Source organism: Fundulus heteroclitus, chromosome 10 (genome assembly GCF_011125445.2).
Source record: "Fundulus heteroclitus isolate FHET01 chromosome 10, MU-UCD_Fhet_4.1, whole genome shotgun sequence".
Classification (NCBI taxonomy): Eukaryota; Metazoa; Chordata; class Actinopteri; order Cyprinodontiformes; family Fundulidae; genus Fundulus; species Fundulus heteroclitus.
In genome coordinates, this window is record NC_046370.1 from 31,979,709 (window position 1) to 31,994,396 (window position 14,688).

A 14,688-nucleotide genomic window follows, 5' to 3' on the forward strand; every position below is an offset into this window, starting at 1 on the left:
AAAGGTACTGCGCTCAAATCTGCGCCCGAGATGTTCGCCGTGGACCTTGCATGCTCTCTGTGTGCATGGAACGGTGTTCTCCAGGTCCTCCAGTTTTCTTACCACAGTCCCGACAGCAGAAATGTTGGGAACACCAGAAGATGATTTCTTCAGCTAATGCCTTAGGTTTTTTATAGGATCTGAGGGCGAAGATTTTTTTTTTTTTTTTTTTATGTTTAACCACTTCTATAATGTTTTGGCTGGATTTTGGATCACTATCTTGCTCAAAGTCCCAGTGATGGTCCAGTTTCAGGTTTCTGGCATAGACCACAAAATCTTCAGGTGTTTCAAAGAGTTCCCAGCAACGTCTGTAGAAAAAACGGGCCTGCAGCATAATGGATCCTCCACAGTACTTAACATTGGAAATTAGGGGCATCACAGTACATATATTCAAGCCAAAAATGCCCAGAACAACCCTGTCAGTTCAGTTCCCAACTGTACTGAACAACTGCAGCCTTGTTTTGTACCTGAACACCAATGTGCCAAACTAAGTGCACCGTGCAATGTTCTGAGGGCAACTTTAAAAAGTGACACCAGCTACTATCACTAAACTGTGCACTATGGTAACATTAAAGGGAACATATAATGCTTTTAAGTTATTCTTTTCTGATTCTCACACTGAAATCATTCAGTTGAAAATTGGATCCAAAAATTGGAACTGCAAAGCTTTGGTCTGAGTTTGTCGTTGTTGTAGCCCCACAGCTCCTCTTGTTACCCTGTTCTGTGGTTCGTCTGAGAGCAACTCATTTCTTTAAATTTAAAAGAAACACTTCAACACACTTCCCCCTCCCCACTCCAGGTCACAAAAGGTTCCGCTCTGCCCCATTCATACATTTTTGTAGTATGCTGGGAGATGGTGCAATGAATTGTGAAAAATAAAAGTGAAATAAATAAATAAATAAATAAATAAATGCCAGCTTCGCAAAATTCGTAAAACCTGAAGTCCAAGACCTTGTCTAGCAGCTCTGCAGCAAATACTGTGACGTAATTGTTCAATAAATGTAACCGAGAAACGAGAAAACTGAACGACATGAAAAAAAATTACCCAAACAGAATATGAAGAAAAAAAGAATATAAAAGAATATAAAGGAATAGTGTTATTAAAAAGGTTTCTAAACTTTAACATTGACCATTTTTAAGTGGTTATACTGTATAACAGTGGTGTCCAAAATGTGGCCAAGTGGCCTCATTAAACATTTTTTTTGCCACAGATCCAGTTGTTTTAAACCTTTTATTTTCTCTGAATGTTTCTATGGAGAAGTTAAGGCAAAAGCTATTTTCCTGTAAGTAATTGCCTGACATGAAAAGAAATTACCTTGCTTGAACAGCATGTTCTCTTGTCTCTCCCAATTTGAAGAGTGGATGGGAGATATGGGTCTCTGTGTTGTTGTTATAATCCAGAAAGTCATAGATTACCAGTTGGATTGCTGATTCTCAGATGAACATAAAAAGAGTTAGGTGTGCTTATATTTGTTGTATTAAAAAATGGTGATGTCTTCTTCATTTTTACGTTGAGTTTATAGTACTGCAATACAAATGGACTTATATACATCTTTACCAGGCTTGCCAAATATTGTGGACGGTGTTGTACTCCCTGAAATGAAAAAGAGCCTTACCATTCAGATTGTGTAGAAGAACCTCAATATTTTTACTCAAGTCTGGTTCTGTCATCTGCATTTATTTGCTTCAGCTTTTGAAAGCTCCACTGAAGCTACAGACTGCTCTGAAGGTGCAACTTCATGCTGCAGTTTGCCAGGTTTAAATTATTCCCATCCCATTAATATTCAACTCATTTCCCCTTATATTCTGTTTTCTTTTAATCGTTCCATGCTGCAGCAAGAACCACAGTAAGAGCGATGCACGACACGACTCACGCACCTAACCTCCTGTGGGTAAAAAGCTTGTTTGACCCTACCTTGGAGTAAAGCCACTTAGAAGTGGTATTAACCGTTTTCTTCTTTAAAAGGTAAACTGCGGTTTGTTCTGCTGAGCTCTAAACATCAACTCGACTCAGAAGCTCAGTGGGAGAGAAGCGACTCAACTTCCATGGCTATCTACAGGGTGTCGATTGTTTGACAAAAAAACCTCCGACTTTGATTCAAGTTAGTATTCAGCCAAAATCCATCATCAGCAAAACAAATTTGTAGCAAAAGATCTTCAAAAGTGAAACTTGAAATATAGAGAAAAAATTGTGGCAAGGAGCTTATGAAATACATTCAACTTTAGAATAATCAGGTTTATTATTTAGAATAATATGTGACTAAACCTGCATATATATCACTGGCAAAACCTTAAACTGTTCAAAGTATAACACATTAATTTTACTCAGATTTGAAAAGGGATAGTTGATTTTTAAGATGTACTTTTCTGAAACAGGAAGTACAATCTGAGCACTAACACAGACAGCCACTAACAAACCTTTTCTATATTGCAGCTTCTTGAAGCCAGTCACTCTCTAGAGATGCAGGTTCACCGACCCTTTAGTTTCGGTGAAGTTCAGCTCATTTAGTTTATCTTCGTGCGGTTTGTGTTTCGACGGGCCTAGAAATGCCCGGAAGAGAGAAACGCCTCCTGGAGGTGGCTTTACACCCCCCCCCCCCATGCCTTGTTTGCAGCAGTGACACTCTAAAGAAATCTGCGAGAAATGGTAAATGATAAACAATGCATCATTATAAATAAAAGAGAGAGAGACATAGACAGAAGGGGAAAGGGGAGACAAAGTGCGTATACCTCATGGAGTTAAAATTTACAGCTTTATGATATTTCTTGCCTCAGCCATCACGAGAGCGACGAGTCCACATCCCGCAGTGAAATTATTTTTATAGGTTCGCTGTCATGCTGACTCCCCGGCTGCGGGCTGCTTTGTCAGCGGGGAGAGCTTTCAGGTGTTTCCCGAGTATGAGCTGTTTTCAGTGGGCATCTCTGCGAAAGCACCTGGCTGCTCTGAGTCTGAAAGGTTACCATCCACCTCATTTGGTAGAATGAGGTGGATGGAAACTTAACAGCTTTTAGTGTAAAAGCTGTTTAGTGTAAAGCCTTGATAACCCCACTGATCTGACACAAATCGTCGGCATATAGAAAGCTGAAATATCCTTTTTCTTTTTCTTTCCTCCTGACAGGGTTCACGGTTTCTCCTCGGCCAATCACTGGAAAGCTGTGTGTTCACTCAAAACTCCTCTTGAGTCAGCTCGGTTTGACCCTGCTGTTCAGCCAAGCTGGAGGAACCCGGCCCTGAAAAAAAACTGCTACTTCAAAAAAATAAATAAAATAAAATAAACCCTTTTTTGAAGAGAATATATTGAATGGATGAGTGGACGCTTACTGGCGACATAGAAAGGATGGAGCGAGTACATTTGCTACAAGGATCATGTAATGGGAGAAACATGGTTTCTCGGATTAATCCACTCCCATTAAAAGTAGATGTTTTATTGAGAGATTAAATACTACTGAATCCTGCCTTTAATGGAGGGAAACCCCAACAGCTGAGAGATTAGGACACAAGACAGTAAGCACATGGTGCTGTTCAAGCTTGGAATAAACAGCCAGGTCACAAACAACATGGGTGTTGTTTGTGAGCATAAAGTTGATCTGGTATGAAAAGGTTTTCTTTGGCAATGTATAGACCTATTACGTCCTACAAGCAGAAACAAGGTAAAACGTCACATTTATAAAAATCCTGACTGATATGCCCTTTAAGTGCTCTGTAACAAAGAACCTTTACATTGTCAGTACACCAAGATAAGAAAAATACATTTGTCTTTTAATCACCTGGTTTTCTATTAAGCATTGAAGAGTTGCTGCCAGGCACTGGACTCAAATAATCAACAAGAAAGATGTCGAGAAAGCAATTTGAATGACAAGCAGGGTTTTAAGGACAAGATTGAAATACTTTGCCCGACCTGATTTGTAACAGTACCATCACATAGAAATGTTAAGCTGAAAGAGAGGCAGGCTCCGTTCCTCACACTCAGCCAAATAGAATACAAATGAATACAAATTGAGATAGTGGGCCATAATCTGCATTACAATAACTGTTAGCGTCTCAAACACAATTTAATTTGCACCAAGCTATTCCCGAGACTTACACAAAGCAAAACAAATACTAATAATGGAAGATGAAGAAAGAAAAAAATAAAAGACAATATTTCAAACAGATTGCTACAGCCGTTGTGAATGTCCTGATAAATGGCTAATACCATTACAATGATGGAATATTTCCATTTGTAATTCCAGATGACATGAATCCATTATGTGAATCCAGAACTCGCAACAAGGGTTATTTAGTGATTCCTCCGCTGCACTCATGAAGTGTAATGCCAGTAAGGAGTTCATCATTATTCATCGCCCATCGACTTCTAAATAGCGAGGCTGGCTCCAGTTTTATGTACATTCCATCCTAAAAGAAGAATTACTTCTGTGAATCTTCATGAAATCTGTGTTTATCGCCTCTCGCTATACATCTACTGTCCCTCCATCTTTCTAATGTAAATCTCTATCCTTCTGTGTTATTTAGTCTTTTGCTCCAAGCCTTCATTTCCTTTTGCCAGTGCTGCTGACTTGCTTGTTTTACTCTTGCTGATTAATGCCATCAACTTCTGTCCTAATTAAAGCTAGGTGTATTTATAAGCCTGACTCTCTCTCTCTGCTTCCAGCCAGATTGTTCTGTGAACCTTTTCCTGTATTTTCTCCCTCATCTGTCCTCCTCACACTATCTTCATATTTTGCCACCCTGGAACCTTCACTTGTCATTTATGTACATGAATTGAATGATAAGAACCATTTGTGAACATCTCTGACCGCCAATGTGGTCAGAGATATTCACAAGTCAATTTCTCAAGTCCAAGGCAAGGCAAGGCAAATTTATTTATATTGCACAATTCAGTACAAGGACAATGCAAAGTGCAAAGTCCAAGTCAAGTCTTTCCCACCCAGTCCAGGTTTTACATTTATAAGTACTGGTATACCCGTTTCCGTGATCACGTCTGCTCCTTCACTATGAACTGCACTGTGGGGTGGCAAAGTGGGGTGGCTTTTCTCCACCCCACTCTAGAGTCAGAACATTTTGAAAAATACTGGGAAACCATGTATGACATCTATCTGGTTTGGTTTGTTGCGAAATCTAAATAATGTAGATGTTCAAGATGTTATAAATGACAACAAAATGACAGTATAGGGACTAAATCAGAGAAATGTCTGGGTGAGTAGAACGGGAAGGGAGATTGTTTAAATATTTTCACCCAGAAGTCTGCTTGTAACGGCACAGCTAACTAAATAATAGGAAAATGTTGGACCTGAGTTTGTTTTATTTTGTTCTGAAACAACCCAAAGTCATTGGCTTCCACTGGCACAACTGCTTTGAACAACCAAAGAACAGACCTTGGTCTTTAGCCTTTCCTCTTTGCACCAACTTTCAACTTGTGAGTTTTAGATTTTGTCTGGGTTTCACCAGACCCTTGCCAAAACCCAAACCAGACTGATCAGTCCAGATTTAATCTCTGCTGTTACAAAATAATGCATTTTTTTAAGAACACTAAAACAAGCAGCTTTGGCAGATCTATTGTTAGTGTGGATATTAGCTGTCTATGCAGGACGAAAAATCACTGCAATTGGGGGGTGTAATGTTATTCTTCCTTTAATGAAGAAAGTCATAAAAAAAAAAACAATGCAGCTGGCTGGTTGAAATGGTCCAACGCTGATGCAGAGGTCCTTTACCCGTCCACACCAGAGTCAGCGAGCATCAACACAGAACTCAAAAACATTTCCCAGGAACACACAACCAGTTCTGTTAATGAGGTGAAATCACATCAGCACATTGCAACTCATATTGTCTTAGCTGTTATGGCAAATAATATGGAGCTTAAAAACACATTAATACAAGTGATACACCTTTAAAAAGTCTTTAAGAGTCTCAAGAGTAACCTTGCTAAACTAGCCAGTGTGAAAATACGTTATTGCTGAAAAAAGACAACATGCCAGTGTGTGCGAAGGATTTCTGACACTCTTTATCTACTCTGCATAAAAGAATGCTTACGGTTTTGGAAATGGAAGCAAGAAACGGAGTGTTAAATGTGCTCTCGCCTCCACCCCTTTGAAAACCGTGGCTGATATAAATGTTTTAATTAGTCGTCTTACTTCACTGGCTGTAACAACATTAGCCACTGATTTATTCTAGCCGTTGAAACTGTTAATCTCCCTATCTTGTCTCTTTCTCTCCTCTTCTGCCCATCCCTCCATTTGTCTCTATCACATACATTCTCGAACACTAGCAATTGATGTCGGTAAGAGCGTTCCGACTGTGTAAGCCGTGCCATGTAGGCGGCAGTAAATAGGAATTATCTGCTGTGGAAAGGTCAAATGATCTGGACTTTCGCTCAGGGGGCTCTAGTTACACCCTCAATCAGAGGATGCTTTCAAAGGCCAAAAACCCTCAGTCCATTTCTCTCCAATTGAACTTCCCGAACCATCAGGCCATAACAAATGGCAGGGTGTACACACCCAGGGAACGCAATGCTGTATCTCTCACTGCTAATGACAGCTGCAGGGATGAAGCTAAATCTGTATTTCTGACCCATATTCTCTTTATTGTGTGCGATTAGCCAATTTTAAATTGCTACAGACTATATTTAACTAATGTCATAAAGTAGCAACGTATATCAAACATCTTCATGTAAGAGGATATGAAAAGAAAACGGTGGCCTAATGATCTTGTACCCGTGATGAAGCGTATTTTAAAAAATGCTCTTCATCGTGTAAAAGGGACATGGTACACGTCGTGTTTTAGATTTGAAATACAGAAGTCAGACGTTTAAGAGAGAAGAGAGGGTTGGTCGTCAAATAAAACCTTTTTTTTTATCTTGTAAGCTTTTTAAAAAAAAACTTCCACATAAAGAACTAGATACACTGGAGATATCCTGACCCAATCCTAATTTGGACTGGAGTCCTAATCCAGGCATTTGAAAAACAATTCTGGGTTTCTTAATAATCGGAATGCTCTTTAAGCTTTGCAGTGATGTTCATATCCAGTGGGAGACTGTGTTGGCTGTTGCAGCTTCTATACCGTCTTGATTTTACTATGTTCATTGTCAGCACAAAGGTTATAAAGCACAAGTTTTCCAGCAAGTTTGGTCTGTAAATAATTAACTGGAACAACACGGACATATGTTAGAAGTCAAATTATCGGGTCATGACAAAACAGAGTTAACATGCTAACATTAAGCTGACACTCCAGCAAACCCAGGTGGATAAAAATAATGTCTGCAGGAGCAGGACACAAGGTCACTGAAAACTGATGATGTATTATGAGTCAGATATACAGTATCTTTTCTAAAGTTCTGTGTGTTTAGGTGAAAGGTCAGAGCATTATTGTCGTTTTCTCAAGCCACTTAACCCCATGCAGAAGAAGCACCTTCTAGCTGACCTGCAGAAAGTCCAGTTGAGACAAATGATGAGAAAGTAAAAAAGATCAAAGATTCTGCAGCTTACTGAAAGTCATTGGGGACTGAAAAGGAGCAAAAGCGATGACATGTAGTGTCTTTTGCTGCATTATAAAGCTATCAAGTTTCAAGCTGATCCATCCAACCATCATCCTTGACTAACTTGAGATCAACTGATTCCAAGGCAGCAGGAATCTTCTTCTTTAACTAAAGAGCGACCTCTTATCCAGAGGAAGTAATTCACCCTTGTTGAGAGCCGCGGTCTCACACGCCAGTGCTGAAAGGAAAAGCTCACAGGCTCGCTGGAGGTCGTGGCCCACAGAACCACAAAAAGCAAATCCTGAGGGTCCTGAACCAGACAACCTCCTCTCCATTCAGACCTTCAGACTCTGTCCATGAACACAACAAGCAAGGTCAGCGATAAATGGCAGCCCTGGTGGTGTACAACCTGTACAGGAAATGAGATCGGCCTTGAGCTCAGAATGCCCTCACAGAGCGTACTGTATATGGGTTACTTTAGCAAAGAGTAAGAACCTTAACAAATTCAGTCCGTGTCAAAATAGGTTCAGTGAACTAATAGAAACTGTAAATACTGATTCTAGTATAGACTGAAAAGCATTCATATGAATGTGCTTTTAATGCCTTAGAATGATTAAAGGTACAACTGAGAATGACCAGAAAATTGAAGCTTTTATGACTCGGTTATTTACATTTATTAATAGCAAATTGAATGAATCCTAGGTGGTCAGGATTATTTCTTTTTTATGAAGTTAATGTTATGATTTTAACGATGTAATTATCAAAATAGAAAAATTGTTACTTGGCTGGTTTGGCAGAATAAAAGATTCAACACACAGCATTAGCCTTTTCAGGATACCTTTGTACTCCTCATTACCTGAGGGTCTTTAAACACAGAATGATACAACAGTCTGGTTTCACAGCAAAGGTACACAGAGAGCTATTGAAATTGAAACACTGTCATCCCTTTGCATTCAATATTGTCTGTCAGAAAATAACTTGACAATATTTCCAAATGTTTTCTATGCTGTTGTCTTGGCCAGGAGCCTGATTTAAAATATATGATTTTTGTTCTTAAATGGTGCTGCCTGTTTAAGTAAGGGGAAAATGAAATAAAATGAAAATAAAAAGTTTCCCAGTAATTTATGATTGCTTTAGTGTACCGTAACGTAAACACATAAAATGCAGTTAATGTGTTTTGTAATCTTCTCCTGACTGATACCTTTGTCTAATGATACTTCAGATAATTCGAACCTCACAGCAAATGACGGCTTAAGCTAAAGGATGCATCATATCAAGAAAATCCTACTAGGAAAGCTGAACTACAATTCAGGTTAATCAGATTCACCATAATTGATGTGTGAGCTGAAGAAGACTGAATACTAAAATCAAATCTGTAGGTGCAACAAAAAGGTATCAGCTTAAGGGTATAAAATTATGTAACCAGATCATTGCACCTTTGTTTTGCTTTTTTATTCCCCTGAACAGATGTGTTTGTTGATTGGCTGAACTGTACAGGATACATGTTACATTAAAAGAGAAAGACATAGTCTGCAATATATTTGTAGCTTTCTATGTTTTTATAACAGGGGTGTGTAAACTTTTCAAAACAAGTGTTTAAAGGGGCCAAAGCTCTTAGGCTCGTTTTTACTGTAGAAAAAAAAAAGGTACGACACATTTGGGTACAGAGCCAACAAACAGAACATGGTTAAATGGAAAGCTGTTTGGCAGCCAGTCAAACCTCATTTATGTCTCACTTTATAAGACTTAAATAGGGTGAAGCTGACACAAAAATGTGTCAGCTTAGAAAAGAGTTAAATAAATGAGCCTTCCAACTAGCAAACACAAACCGTACATATGTATGTCTTTTTATAGAGAGTAAATGTATGACTTGGTATATTTATTCTCTCAGTTCCTCTACAGCACATTGATTTTTTTTTTGGTAGGGGAAATTGATTTTTTTGATCTGTGGTTTTAAATGTTCCAGAGAAAGGTGATGTTGGTGGCCTTAGACATAGGTGAGCATGAAGCTAATAAAAGACAGAACTCTTTCACACTACCTGCCAGGGATTCCAGAGGTGTAGGCAGAGATGAGATGTGCCCAAAGAAAGAAAGAAAAAAACAGACCCCCTTTGTGAAATTTATAATTGAAATGTCCTCCTAGTCAATTATTTGTAAAACCATCTTTTTTGCAGAAACAGCTGCAAGTTTTGGGATATGTGTCTACTCGCTATGCACATGTGGAAACTAAAAGGCATGCTTTTTCACAGTTTTTTTTTTTTTTTTACTTGTCACAGATTACCTCTATCATTTGATGTAAATCATTCCATTGCAGCTCTGGCTGCAAAATTAGGGTTGTCTTACTGGAAGACCATTGTCCGCAGCAGTCTCAAGTGTTTTGCAGCCTATAACAGGTTTTCTTCCCGTTTTGTCTGGTATCTCAATCCATATTTCAGTTTTCTTTGAACAGCTTCCGTCTCCTTGCTGAAGAAAAGCATTCCCACAGCATGATACTGCACCCACCATTTTCCACAGTGGTGTTCTGTATAATATGATTGATTTTGACTTTGTAAAGTGCCTCGAGATGACATGTTTCATGAATTGGCGCTACATAAGTAAAACTTAATTGAATTTAATTAAATTTTTCTGGGTGATGCGCAGCCCCCCAAAATTACACTTAAGTTAGTTGAAATGCGGCAAAATGTAAAATAGTTCAAATGTTATGAATACGGCAAGGCACTGTATGCTCTATCACTGCGAAAGAAAAACGTCTACAGTCATTTTTTTGAAGACCAAAATTGGTAATTAGCTGAACTCGTCCACATGTTGATTTTTCGGACTATAAAATGCTTCAACAAAGATTAATAATTTGTAAGATAATGACTGAAGACGCATAGCCTCAGTTGTGCAGCCCCGGTCACCACTGTGAACTCCTTCCGCTTCCTAAGCACCATCATCCCTCATGACCTCAAGTGGAAACTGAGCATCCCCTCCATCTCCAAGAAGGCCCAGCAGAAGATGTACTTCCTGCGGCAGCGGACGTTTAACCTGACAAAGACGATGATGGTGCACTTCTACAGCGCCATCATGGAGGCCATCCTCACCTCCTCCATCACCACCTGGTACGCCGCCGACACCTTCAGTGAAAAGGGCAGGCTGTCGCGTGTCATTTGCTCTGCAGAAATGGTGATTGGCTGCAGACTCTCCCCTCTGGCAGGAGGCTGCGGTCCATCAGCACCAAACCTCCTCGCCACAAACACAGCGTCTTCCCATCTGCAGCTAGCCTCATTGACAAGGCCAGGGTCCCCCTTTCAAAAAGTACAAAATGTCTCCGCACATGTAATTATTGTTCAATTTCATTTCATATCATGCACAAACCTGCCATTGTGCATGTATTGGTTAATTGTGGGTGTATTCCATATTATACATTCCATGTGTTATATTTTGCTATATATCTCATATTTATGTAGACCATATGCTCTCCATTTGCATGACACAAACCAGGAATAATGCAGATATAAATATATACCACATGTTGTTCTTCCTCTGCCAATAGTTATTATTCTTATCTGTTCTATTATTCTTATGCAACTTGCATTTGTTTTGTTGATTACATATTGTATATTTCCACATTTACATTTTTACATTTTTGTCAATTGTATGTTTGTCCATACAATTGTCACCAATTGTCACCAAAACATATTCCATGAACGCGTAAAATAATACTTGGCAATAGAGGTCTTTCTGCTTCTGAAAACACTTCAAACATTTTACAATAAGGATATTTAGTATCCCCGCTCCACCTTAATAATTGGACACAAGGCTTACTTCTAGTATGGCTTTACATCAAGCCTTCTCCTACTTCAGTTAGATTTTGGATTGTGGACGACTTATGTTATGGTTAAAAAAAACAACACCACTGCTCAGGAGGATTTGGATCAGAACTGCTACTCTTTAAGGTTGTAATCACACATTGCTCAATTAAACACAGGTCAAGTGTGAACCTAAGTGAGCTGAAGGCATCTCACTAAAAGCTAATAGCTTCTTTCTGCTGGATCAGTTCAAGGAACAATGTTCTCTCAGTCAGCAACAGGCATATAAATGCAGTTGTGTGTGGTGCAGGTCCATCACTGTGGAAGTAAATATTCAAGGTCAGTTTGCCTGAGGAGGTTAGTAAATGCAGTGTACCGCTAATGCTAAACAGCCTATTGGACCTCCTGCTGATGACTGACTGGCTTTTTACTGGAATACTTTGTCTAGCTCCTATGTGACTTACAGTTCAGCTTGTCCTCATTAGGGCCCATTTTTACTGGTTACACTTTTTTTTATTGTTGTTAAAAAGACCAAACAGGTGTTTGATCTCCAGAGAGGTTTAACATGTATACCTGAATGTCAGGTTCACCAATTGCAGAAGATACTTAAGTATTTGTCAATAACTGAAGAACTATAAATGTACAGTGCAGTGCAAAATTATTCACCCATCCATCCATCCATCCATCCATCCATTTTTTAACATGTGTATTCCTTGTGGGGTCGCGACGGGTGCTGGTGCACATCACCAGCTGTCAATGGGCGAGAGGCGGGGTACACCCTGGACAGGTCGCCAGTCTATCGAAGGGCACAAAATTATTCAACTCCCCCCAGGCATTTTTCATGTTATGTTGCCTCACAATCTGGAAGTAAAATGGATTGTTTAAGAATTTTCACCATTTCATTTGCAGAACATGCCTACAACTTTGAGGATGTAATAATTTTGTACAAATAGGACGAAATAACCTTGGGAATTTTGTCCATTCCACAAGGCTAAACTGCTCCATGTCCTTCATGTTAAGAAGGAGCAGCGATATTCAAGTCTCACAACAGAAAATGTACTAAAATATGGCCCTATTTCACAAGTCATCATTTAACCGTACACAAGACCTGAATGACTCTGTTGTCAGCAAAGAAACTTAAGGCTCCACAGCCTTCTGAGCGTGGTATTACTTTCTAAGTTGCCTCTGCTATATCAAAGGTTATGCACTGAAGCAGGCTTGGCCGCAAAGAAAACAACATAGAGCATTTTATACATTTTCAAAAAAATGCTAACATGCTAAAAGACATTCCAAAAGTAAACAGCTTTAGAGCCAAAATAAGTTATTTCGACATGATTCAAACTTATGGTAAAGACATTCTGAAAAGAGACAGTTCTTGTAGGTGAAAGGTTAAATCTGAGGTGTTTGTGTCCACTTTAGAAACGTATGGCTTTTTGATGTTTTAACAGAACTTTAACTTTTTTTTTGGAAATGTTTACTGGGTAAATAAATGTCATTTAGCTTTGAAAATGTTTTATACATGAACAATGGTTGGATCAGCTTGAAAACAAGTAAAAATGCATTTGAATTGGTTTTCCTGAATTGAAAAATAATGACTACTTTCTACCATTCCCACCTGTCATCTGTCATGGAATAAGGGGTAAACACATCCATCATTTTGAGTTTCACTGAACCAGACAGTGTTAACTGTGATTAGTTTATCACTGTGATCTGTAATTCCAATGGGGAGGATGGCATGAAAAAGAACCGCAACACCTCCATGCTCTGCCTTTCAGCTGGTGATCTCTATTTAAGGTGAATGTGATATATTGTGACAGCAGCTATGCTGAAGTGTCTGCCTTGGATGGCATACACATGGGGAAATAAGCCATGCGTTACACACACATCTGATGATGTCTCTGCTAAACAGCTAATACAGGAGCTGACAGATTGACAGACCCTTCATCGAGAGGATTAGTGTTCTCCCTGTGGTCTTTCTGACCTTGGAAATCTAAGATACAGACACTGGATTCTTCTGAATCAAATGTGCCTATGGCCAAAAAATGGGTGTACCATTTTTGTTATTATCATCTATTTTGACATGGGAGTTTTGATAGACAGAAATCCCACTCCAGGTCTTAGACGCACAATCAAGTTAAGGTAAGTGTGACTTGTAGTGTAGTAGAGAGGATGGACTTGTGTCTGAAAATAATTAGGCCATACCAGTGGCGTCAACTTTGACTAGATGACTTGACTCAAGTCTTACTTGAGTCACAGATTTGATGAATAAAGACTGAAAGCTCTTCTACAATGTAACGGTTAATTATTTATAGTTGGCAGGTGCATGAAGAATGAAATTATAAAACATTTGCAGAGAGTTGAGTTTTGAAATATATTGTCCTGTAAAATCTAACACACTTTTATATATCACAAGTTTTTGTGGGGAACTCTTAGTCGGGGGGCCCACCAACTAAGAGTTGAATTTACCTGACACTGACTATTGTAGTTATGCCTTGTGTAACAATTTGTCCTACAGTATTTTTGCAACAGAACGGCTGCCTTCTGTCTTCCACACACACAGCGCACTGAGCCTCCTAACCTCTGACTCTCATCTCCACACTGCACCAAGGCTCAGCAGATACACATCAGGCCCGTACGCTGACTTTTCCATGCTGATTGTGTTTTCTCCTTTTAAATCTTGCGAGTCCAACTCAGTCCTCTCTCTGGCATTGGCCCTGCTGACCCCAAATCATTCTTTCCCCCACTCTAGCGCCCAGCAGTAATCACCCTTATCCTCAGCTTCCTCCGAGTCCTCATGCTTTACCGAGTCACGCTTCACCTGCACAGCTCCGGCTCTCTCGGGTCAACAACCGTTGTGGCATTAACACCAAACACGGCATACCACAATTCTGTTATCATTTGCCTCATAAAAAATTTAAAAAGTTATTTTATGAGTAAAAATAGGAAAAAGACTTCAGATAACAGGCTTGATCAATACAAACAGGTATGAAAAACAGAAAAGAATTCTTAGTTCTCAGATGTTAGGTATCAAGGCATAAAAATGATTTTGCAATGTTCTAAAAGTAATAGCTGGGTGTTAATTAAGGCCACTATGAGTGTCCAGCTCTATAAATGTAATGCTTTTAGTACGTTTTAACCCCAGAGCAGTTTTGATGCTCTGAAGCAAATAGGTTTGTGTTAACACAATGGCAACAGAGGACATGCATCAGCGGTGACCTCGGAAAAACATTTATAGCTGATAGATTTGGAAAGGGTTATATAAAGTGCCTCATTCTGCAGTTAGAAAGATTATTCACCAGTGGAAAACAATCAGAACAATTGGCAATCTTCCCAGGGGTGGATGTCCTGGCAAATGGTACCCCAAGGTCAAACTGCAAGGCTCAGAG

At 39.3% G+C, this 14,688-nt stretch overlaps 1 protein-coding gene across 3 annotated transcripts in view; it reads right to left on the reverse strand.

Moving 5' to 3' along the window:
* LOC105927380 (zinc transporter ZIP11) overlaps window positions 1-14,688 on the reverse strand; it is a 226,682-nt gene that overhangs the window by 54,645 nt on the left and 157,349 nt on the right. The window lies entirely within an intron of this gene.